Source organism: Rhinopithecus bieti, unplaced genomic scaffold (genome assembly GCF_001698545.2).
Source record: "Rhinopithecus bieti isolate Rb0 unplaced genomic scaffold, ASM169854v2 scaffold_1467, whole genome shotgun sequence".
Taxonomy (NCBI): domain Eukaryota; kingdom Metazoa; phylum Chordata; class Mammalia; order Primates; family Cercopithecidae; genus Rhinopithecus; species Rhinopithecus bieti.
The window spans coordinates 3,790,288-3,801,111 of NW_016803692.1; the positions used below are offsets into that span (position 1 = coordinate 3,790,288).

Consider the following 10,824-nt stretch of genomic DNA (forward strand, 5'->3'; position numbering starts at 1 on the left):
TTTTTTCCCTATATTTTTGAAAATTCTTTCTTTAAAGGCTTTTCTAAAATTCTTTTTTAGAAAGAAAGTTGGAGAAACTGAGATTAGGAGATTTTTGAGTTGGCAGATAGCATAGATCATGAATTTTTTTCAATTATGGTTAATATATTAAAATAACAAAAACTGAACAGAGAATAGAAGCCCATATACTAGGGAATAAAAGCATAAAATATCCTATACAGTAAATGATAGTCAATCTGTACAGCATTTTTTATTGATGCATACACTAATTTGATGGTTGAGGTGTTTAAATAAATTCCCTGAAACATTTAGTAAGTAGCTACATATGTGACCTGTATGAACACAAATTACCATTTTCTTCTAGGTTTCACATCAAAATTTCACATCATAATATACTATATATATTTCTATATATATAGTAGAGATAGTATATACATATATGTATACATATACGATCTCTGCTATATATAGTATACTATACTATATATAGTATAGCAGAGATAGTAGTGTGAGTCATATGTCATCTCTAAAGAGTAGAATAATCTTGGCGTCAGTTAATCTTGATTTACATTTTAACTCTACTCTATGATAACCACCAGGATGTGTTATATTTTCGTAGATAATGTTTTCTTCAACTGGTTTTCGATGCTGACTTCTCTGAATCTGGATGTTTCTCCTGTAAGATGTCATGAGGTTGTAGGGGACACTCTTCCAGTTGTAAAGGCTATAGAAAAGGCCTGAGGGCAGATGTATATCATTGACAGGCCCCCCATCATTGGGGAGGCGCATATTTGTGGAGCCCTTACCTGTGTCAGGGCTGTCAGCCAGGAGCTGACCCTCAGCTTTAAAACAAAGTTAACAATATCACTGACATTCCAGCTGTAGCACATAGATTTTTCTATTCCTTCCTCCAATATACTAAATTCCCTCCCATCTTGCACCTTTGCTCATATGCTCAGCTCAGTTTGGCAATTTCTCTCCACTCCTAATTAATACCTACTCATCTTTCAATTCTCAGCTCAGAAGTCACCTCTCCAGGAAAGCCTTCCTTTACTCCCCCAGATATATGGGATTTATGTTATTATGCATGCTCATGGCACCCAGTCCTTTTCCTTTATAGCACTTAGTTTGGGAGTATTTAGTGATGGTTTGATTCATAGCTGTCTCTCTGCTAAACAGTATTCGCACCTACTACTAGTCAGTGACTAGTGCTAGTTGTGTAAATAAATCTGTATTATGGACCCTGTTTTTAATTCAGAAAAAAAAATTGGCAAAATTTCAAAAACTGAAAGAATTTTTTCTGAAAATATTATTGAAACACTGTATTGAAAGAATAACAGAACTTGATACTAAGAGTGTGACTGGTTAATGATAGACACTCCTTCCATCAAGAGAAAGTGTCTGTTCTCCTCCCTTTGATGGGCAGACCTGTGACTGCTTTGACCAGTATAGGATAGCAGAAATCATGCCATGCTAGCTATGTGCATAGCCCCTAAAGAACATCGCAGCTTCCACTTCTCACGTGAAGGAAGCCAACCACCAAGAAATGAGACTATTCTGAGACCACCATTCTATGAGAATCCTGAGCCACAGGAAGAAGCTCTGGAAGAAGGGACCTGTGTGGAGGGGGTGAGCTGAGGTCAGGCTGAGCAACACTGAGGCACCAGAGATGTAAGCGAGAAAGTCAGCTGGAAAGCGGTTCCCAGCTTCAGCTGCCCCAATGGACTCCATATGGATCAGAGACACAAGCCTTCCCCCAATTCCTAATTCACAAATCATGGGCCAAACAAAATGACTGTTCTAAGCCACTAGGTTTCAGGGTGGTTTTTTGTGCATCAACAATAACTGAAACAAAGGGAAAGAAACGTAAATGCATGATAAGAAGGAGCTGAGGAAAGATAATTCAGAGGAGAAAGTAGGTGAAGGGCAAAATAAAGAAGCGTGCAACAACTATCTTGAGGCTGGACATGGTGGCTCATGCCTGTAATCCCAGCACTTTGGGAGGTTGAGGCAGACAGATCGCTTGAGTTCAGGAGTTTGAGACCAGCCTGAGCAATATGGCGAAACCTTGTCTCTATAAAAATACAAAAACAAAACCAAAAATTACCTGGGTGTGGTGGCGTGCAACTCTAGTCCCAGCTACTCAGGAGGCTAAGGTGGGAGAATTGCTTGAGCCTGGGGTGGAGGTTGCAGTAAGCTGAGATTGTGCCACTGCACTCCATCCTGGGTTACAGAGCGAGACCATGTCTCAAAAAAACCAAAACCAAAACAAACAAACAAACAAAAAACCCAACCACCTCAGAGGTAAGAGTTCAGGTACTAGGGACAGTGAGGCTTTCTCCATAAACCCACTAGAAGTTTGGAACCTCTACCCCCACCCCACCCCACCTTTTGCCCGATGCAGGTCCCGATATATGGAACTCCTCTATAATTTTATAATGGTGCTGATAAGAAAAAGAAAGTGTGGGGAAATAATCTGACAGTGTTTACATGATCTATATTTCTAAGAGTTACGCCTATTGTGTTGTCAAACATATTGAATTAAGTAACTTGAATTATTTAAAATGTAGGAAATTCTTACCAAAATTTAATATAAGAAGGTTCCCATTCAGCAGGGGAAGTTGGGCAACAATTTTATTGTAATGGGATTTGACCCTCGAATGGGTAAATGAAGCTTTCCCCAACCAAGAATGGAATAGGAAAGAGGAAAGGGAGTAACCTTTGTTGAAAGTCAACTATTGCTATGCTTTGCATATTTTCTTCTTCTTCCCTCCTCCTCCCACTTCTCCTCCTCCATGATCACAGAAGTGGCTAACATTTGTTGAGCACTTGCTATATCTACATGCTGCAAAGCTTTATGTGGATCATCTCATTAATCTTCATTACATCATAATATAGGTGTAATCTTTGTTTTACAAATAAAAAAAACAGAAGCTCTGTATGTGAAGTTAATTGACCAGGATTGTACAGATAGTAAGTAGTGGAGCCAGCATTTGAATAAAGGGCTCCTTTGAACAAAGGGCTCCCTCAGCAGAAGGGAGAGGAAGAACATATTTCATATGTTGTCTAAGTTAATTTAATTTAGTCCTCATAAGAACAATGTAAGATTGATATTACTATCCTCATTTTCCAAATGAGGGGTCTGAGGCTCACAAAGGTCAAGCAAGTTGTACAAGATCACACAGCTGTGACTATGAACTCTCCACTCTCCAATAGCAATTTATAAGCATTGGGAGCAACAGAATCATAGATTCTTAAAGCTGGAAGGGGCCTAGTATAACCTTCTTATCTTACAGGAACCGAAACCCATTCATATGAAAGTGGGCTGATGAGAATGGGGAGAGAGGAATGCCATCTATTGCTTTAATTCAGTCATTCTCTACACACCTGAATTGAGGATCCAGTAATAAAAAGATGTGCCTGTCTGCCAAGAGCTCCTTGGATTAGCAAGTAAAACAGTGCTTTGTCATAGGAGTCAAAACAGGGATACAGATGCATCTCATCCAACCTGGGGACCCAGGGAAGTCTTCTTGAATGGAGTGATGCCTTCAATGAGTCTAAAGAGGATTAGGAATTACCCAAGCAGAGATGGGGCCACACACATTCCAGGAAATAGGAAACCATGCACAGAAGCCCAAGTAAGAGAAAACAGGGATGAGATCAGAATGAGGATGGCAAGTAGGCAGAGGCCACATCACGGAGGTGGGGTGTTGGGTGGGCTATGGTAAAACATGTGGACTTAATTCTGAGGATACTGCGAAGCTACTGGAGGATTTAGACAAGAGAGTGGTAGTTAGATTTGCAGTTTAGAAAGACCGCTTTGGATAAGATGGCTGTTGCAGTAATCTAGGAAACCAATAATTATTTTCTGGACGAAGCGGTAGCAGAGTGGATGAAGAGACATGGGTGGATTTGAATCATTTTAAGGGGATTGATTGGTCAAAACATGGTGATTGATTAAATGTGGAGGTAAAGGAGAATGTGAGGTAAAGGATTACACTCAGATTACTGGCTTAAGCAACTACTAGTATGAATGAAATAGGGATTGGAAGGAGCAATCCTGGGCAGGACATGATGAGCTGTGCTTTGGGATGTCGACTTTGGAATGCCTGTGGAGCAGCCAAATAGGGATGTCTTTTAGGCAGTTCTGAAGCTAGGCAGGAAAAGACCAGAAATGAAGGTTTGAGCCATGTTGGCACTGGGGTGTATTTGAAGTCATGGGCCTAGATTCGCTCATCCAAAGCAGGGAGCATGTAAAGTTGGAAGAAAAGAGATGGAGGCTAGACAACTCTGGGAAACACCAACATTTAAAGGAAAGAATGAGGAAAAGCAATGGAGTAGAAGCAGAGGGAGAGAGACAGACTGGCAGAAGAAAAGAAGCCATGAGAGAGAAGCATCACTGAAGCAAAGGATTCTTTGGACATGTATATACCAATGCTATGTTAAAACCATTGTGCGTTAATATCACAAAAGCAAATACAGCGATTCCCTGGCATTGCGAAACTGGCGTATCTCTGTGCTTCATAAGAAAATGAAGCAACTTCATTTCACAAGGAAATGAAGGGGATTATCAGAGCCCTGTTGTGTGTGTGTACACATACATACACATATATAACAATTTTAACTGTAGAAAAATGTTTTTCTTTTCTTCTACATTTAGATTTCCCAGAATTTGAAGTCTTTCCCCTCAAACTATTTCTTCCCCCATAAATATATATTGAATATCAAATGATCATAAACATACTTCTGGAAAAATAATGTTGCAAGAAGCTCTGAAAAACTGAAAAAATAGCTGATATAAAAGTTTGGGGAACTACCATTTGACCCAGCAATCCACTTCTACCCAAAGGAAAAGAAATTGTTCTACCAAAGAGACACTGCCACTCATATATTTATCACAGCACCACTCACAACAGCAAAGTAATGGAATCAACCTAGGTGCCCATTAGTGATGTACTGGATAAAGAAAATATGGTACATATACACCATGGAATACTACACAGCCATAAAAATAATGAAATCATTTCCTTTGCAACAACATGGATGCAGCTGGAGGTCATTATCCTAAGTGAATTAATGCAGAAACAGAAAATCAAATACTGCAATACTGTTCTCACTTATAAGTGGGAGCTAAACAATGAATACCCATGGACATAAAGATTAAAACAACAGAAACTACGAACTCCAAAAAGAGGCAGGAGGAGAGGTGGGAAGGGCTGAAAAACTTGCCATTGGGTACTGTGTTCACTATTTGGATGATGGGTTCAATAGAAGCCCAAACCTCAGCATTATGCAACGTATCCATGTCACAAACCTGCACATGTACCCACTGAATCTAAAAGAAAAGCTTGGAGCAACACTCACCTCTGCTTATCATCATAATACATCACAAATTTGTTAAAATTCAACATATTTATATAGCACTTAGAACTTTTCAGGATATTTTGGTTATCTCATTAGCCCCTAATGTCATTGTAATGAGGTAGATGACTGGCATCCATGGGTTATTACACTGTGCTAGGAGAAAGTAATAAGCAGCATTTAAGAGTGGTGTGGGGACCAAGGGCCCTTTGAAGTTTCATTGAAAAATCAACTCTCAAAAGGCAGATTAATAAGAGAAAAGGCATATAAATTTATTTAGGGTGTACACATGGGAGCCTTCAGAATGAAGACCCAAAGACACAGGAGAAATTGACCTATTTTATACTTAGGTTTAACAAAGTATGGACAGCCATGTAGAAATATGAGTGGACCAAAAGGGTATGATCCAATGCTAACAAACTGAGCGAGGAAACCCAGCCAGGTCTGTCTGCCTAGATTCTCCTTCGCCTCTCTGAGCAGCATTCCTTCCTTCTGGGGGTGGGACAGTACCTTCTCTGGAATAGGGGTCTTATGATCTACAAACAAGGTATGTCAGATAATTTCTTTATGGCCACTTTTCACAGAAATAGGGCAGAAGGAAAATTGGAGTAATATTTTTAGGTTTTATGTCTGGCTTTGGGGAAAAAGGCATTTTGGTTTCTATGACCCGTCTCAGGGAAGAGGGATTCTAGTTTCTGAGCCTAGCCTCAGTGGGGCATGGGACTGAGAGACAGGAGAGCAGGAGAAGGTCAGAGAACAAACCTACACCTCTGAGGCTGCTTCTGAGGCCTTCATTTTGGGGCATTGTTTTCTGAGCCCCAACAGAGGAACACAGAAAGAGCTACAGAAATTCAGAAAAGGGATGTGTTGCTTGCACAGGAGGAGGTGGGGACCAGAGAAGGCTGAACTTTGAAGTGCAGAAAGCACTGAGAGCTTCCAGTGTCCCTATCACTGTTGTGGGCACTTTATGTTATCTCATTTGAAGGACTTGGGTATTTTAAGTGGTGAAAATAGGCATTTTATACAGAGGCAGATGGATACTCCATAATTAATACAATGCCTGGCACAAGGACACAATAACTGTTAATATTAGTGGCTATCACAATTGAGTACTTACTGTGTTCTAGAAGCAATGCTCAGATTCTTTGTACATGCAGTCACATTTCAGCCTCAAAACTCTGAGAACAAGGTATTATAATTCCTACTTTACACACCAATTCAAGACAATGTGTGTGCACACATATACACATATATGTACATAACAAGTAAGTTATAAGTGAGGGCCCTAGTAAAAAACAAATGGCATACTTAAACAATTCTGAAGAGCATGTTTAATAAAAGGAATGTTTTTAGAGGTGTGGGCAGGTAAAGAGAACCAACGAGGAACACTGAGGCACCCAGAGACTAGCAAACACGAGAAGCCAATACCACCCCTAGATGGAATAATGGAAGGCAACAGCATTACCAGAACCCAGCTGAGAGCTGGAACCATGGAATAGGGGCCACCAGCAGAAGCTATGATTGTAGAAGGATGGAGCTGTTGCTACAACCATGAAAAAGCAGGAAGGGAGCCAGAGAAATAAATACCCCAATCTCTCTCCCCTCTTGTCCTCCAGTCTCCTGTAAGTATATCCCATTCATCAAAACCAACAAAAATGGGATCCCAGGTGATGAAGTCCATGAAAATCAGTCCTCTACAGCTTCAAGCAAGAAAGAAAATGGTGAAACACGGGTCTTGGGTACACTAAGGTGGTACAGCCAGAATGTAGGAGGGCCAGGAATCAAATTCAGGCTTGTCTGAATCAAAACCCATGCCTTATCCACTGCTTTTATGTATTCCTCTACCATACATACTGTAGATGCTTAGTAAATGTTTCTTTAATGAACGAAACCCCAGATGAAAGTAGGAGAAACTAAGATTAGGAGGCTATGTGTCTTGATTTTAGGAACCAGAGTCCTGGTTACCGTGGAACCCTCTCAGGGTCTGTAACTCACTGCCTGCCCATTCAACCAAACACCACCACTCCTTGGATATAAAAGGTAATCTGCAGCAATGGGCTTCTTTCACAGTAAATATTTATGTAATAATTATGTTAAAACACTCAGGACTTAGTGTCAAATTGCAGATTTATGGTACTTACTTGGTCCAATATTTCTAGCACTTAGGATGGGCAAGGACACCCTTGAGCCCTCCTTCTCTTTGAGAATTCCCACCCTGATATGGTTTGGCTGTGTCCCCACCCAAATCTCATCTTGAATTGTGGCTCCCATAGTTCTCACATGTTGTGGGAGGCACCCAGTGGGAGATAATTGAATCATGTGGGGCAGTTTCCCTCATATTGTTCTCATGGTACTGAATAAATCTTACAAGGTATGAGGGTTTTCTAAGGGGAAACCCCTTTCACTTGATTCTCATTTTCTCTCTTGCCTTGTGGCCATGTAAGACGTGCCTTTTGCCTTCCACCATGATTGTAAGGCCTCCCCAGTCACATGGAACTAGTCTCGGGTATGTCTCTATCAGCAGCATGAAAACGGACTAATACACACCCCCACCTCAAAGTACCCGTCTCCTATGAAAGTAAATCTTGTATCTGCTAAAATGGAGTAAGAAAAGAGTAAGACAGGAATGCCTGTTTTAATCTTCAGATACTTGCTATCTAAAATTGACTTCAAATAAGGCAAGATACCAGCAATATTGGCAATGGAAAAGAAAACTTGCCCCTGTGTTAATCAACATCCAACCAGAACAGAAATAGCTTTAGGTATGTCAGACAGAGGGAATTTAAAGGAAATTGCTTATAAAGCTCTTGAAATGTCCAGAAGCGCAAAAGGAACAATTTGACCATAAGCCATACATCATCATTTATAATTACATCCCCAGTGCCTAGCACAATACCTAGCAAGGGTTCAATAAATATTTATTGAATCTGTGATTACACTTGTGGGTGAGATTTGGTCTGTCAACCTAGGAAGGCCACTAGTTCTATTGGAAAGCATACCTTCAAGCAGCTATATGACTCTGATAATTCAGTGAATGTGCACGTGTGGTTTGGCCTTTGGTAGGAAATCACGTGCAAAGCCTTCTGTTCAAAACCTCTCAATGGATAATATTTACTGAGCATCTATTAGGCTCTAGTTACTATTCTATGCACTTTCTAAGCATTTTGCAATATTAACATTTATAATAACTCTATGATAATGTGTTCATTACTCCTCATTTATAGATGACGTTGAAACTGAGGCAAAGAGTAACATGCCTAAGATCACAAAACAAGGAAATAGTAGAGCCAAGCTTTCACTACACAGTCTGGCTCTAGAAGCTATGCTTTTAATTTCCACAACATATGCCTCTCCACAGCTCATTTGATGAAGGCTTAGCCCACTTTTCTACCTTTGTTTTCCATTTTCCCCACAGTTCTCTGGGGGCAGACACCAGTCAGCTGTTTCCCCAGCTCTGTGTTTTCTTTTCTTTCTAGACCCACAGCAGACTGTATTTTCCAGTCCTCCCTCAAGGTTATTGTAGCTGGGTGGCAGAATTTTAGACAGAAGAATGGGAGCAGAGGTGATATGCATCCTTTCTAGGCCTGACCCATTAAGCCTTTCACATTTGGTGGCTGTATATTCTTTCTTGTTCTTTCAGTTTGAGGAAGGTGAGTGATATGGGGTGGCTGTGTCCCCACCCAAATCTCATCTTGAACTGTAGCTCCCATAATTCCCATGTATTGTAGGAGGGACCAGGTGGGAGGTAATTGAATCATCGTAGTGAGTCTTTCCTGTACTGTTCTCGTGGTAGTGAATAAGTCTCATGAGATCTGATGGTTTAATAAAGGAGAGTTCTCCTACACAAGCTGTCTTGCCTGCCACCATGTAAAACATCTCTTTGCTCTTCCTTCGTCTTCTGCCATAATTGTGAGACCTCCCCAGCTATGTGGAATTCTAAATCTATTAAACCTCTTTCCTTTATAAATTACCCAGACTTGGGTATGTCTTTATTCACAGCAGGAGAACTGACTAATACAGTAAGCATGGAAAACTTGGATGCCACATGTAGAAGAGTTGGAGCCACAAAATAGAAGAAAGCTGGATCCCTGAATATTGCTTGGAAAAAAGAGTTGAGAACCAATCAGGAACATCTGTGTTAGACTTTAAGTGAACAAGAGATAAGCTTCTATCAACTTTGTGCCATTATATGTGTTGGAGTTGTTTTGTTACAGCAGCTATAGATATGTAAATTGATCTACCTACTGTCCTTTGAAAATGCCTTTCCCTTAGAATTCTCATTCTCTCCTTCAGTTACTCACATCCAAAAATTATTCAAGGCCTAAACCAAGTCCAATCACCTTCAAGCAGCTTTCTTCCACTCCCACCCACCATAGAGATCTCGCTTTCCCTCATCTTCCTGTAGCACTTTGTTATGTATACCTCTCATGTGTACTTACCCCAGCTCCAATTCTGGATGTCTTGTTTTCCTAGTGAGATTGTGAGCTCTTCAAGGTAAGGATCATGTCTTTGTGCTTCCTTCTTTTGTGACTCTGAAGTGCATAACATGGTGATGTGCCTTGCGAATTTTCAATAAATATTCATGGAAAAAATGAACATATCAATAAAACAGTCCTTCATTGCTGAAGTGTGAAAGCATGTAAACTATAATCTACTGGATTTGGTAATTTTATTATTCTTTTTTACTAATATATACATTCTAACACTTTTTGACAACTGCTTAGAGAAGACAGAGGCATGCTTATCAAATTTCAGATGGCACAAATTAGAAGTAATAAGTAATGCACGAGATAACAGAATCAAAACTAGACAAGTTAGAAAGAACTAAATAACATTTAACAGGGATAACTACAAAATTAGATTTTAAAAGAACAGTTACCCAGTTTCAGTACTGAAAGACATGGCTAACATCAGGTTTTAATTGGCTGCTAGATTGACATGAGCCTAGAGTGGTACACAGAGCCCTGTTCATAGTTAGACTCAGGGCACTGAGTGGTAAGTGAAGTTTTCAGGTCCAACAAGGCACAGACATGAATGAAGATTGCTAGATGGTGGCCAGTTAGAGACATATGGAGCCTCAATGTCTGGTAAAGTCTGCAGTAAAGGCAGAATGAAGTCCTACACTTTATTTAACACGGGAGCTAAATAAATAAACAATATATAATAAGAGTAAATAGGCTGGGTGCAGTGGCTCACGACTGTAATCCCAGCACTTTGGGAGGCCGAGGTGGGTGGATCACCTGAGTTCAGGAGTTCGAGACTAACCTGACCAACATGGAGAAACTCCATCTCTACTAAAAATACAAAATTAGCCAGGTGTGGTGACACATGCCTGTAATCCCAGCTACTCGGGAGGCTGAGGCAGGAGGATCGCTTGAACCCGGGAGGCAGAAGCTGCAGTGAGCTGAGATCGTGCCATTGCACTCCAGCCTGGGAAACAAGAGCAAAACTCCATCTCAAAAA

At 40.4% G+C, this 10,824-nt stretch overlaps 1 long non-coding RNA gene across 1 annotated transcript in view; it reads left to right on the plus strand.

The window, feature by feature from the left end:
• LOC108514724 (uncharacterized) overlaps positions 1-10,305 on the plus strand; it is a 120,480-nt gene extending 110,175 nt beyond the window's left edge. The window contains exon 5 of the long non-coding RNA XR_001881310.1: positions 9,361-10,305. This is a non-coding gene — a long non-coding RNA (uncharacterized LOC108514724). The remainder of the gene's footprint in view (positions 1-9,360) is intronic.
• Positions 10,306-10,824: the final 519 nt, after the last annotated feature.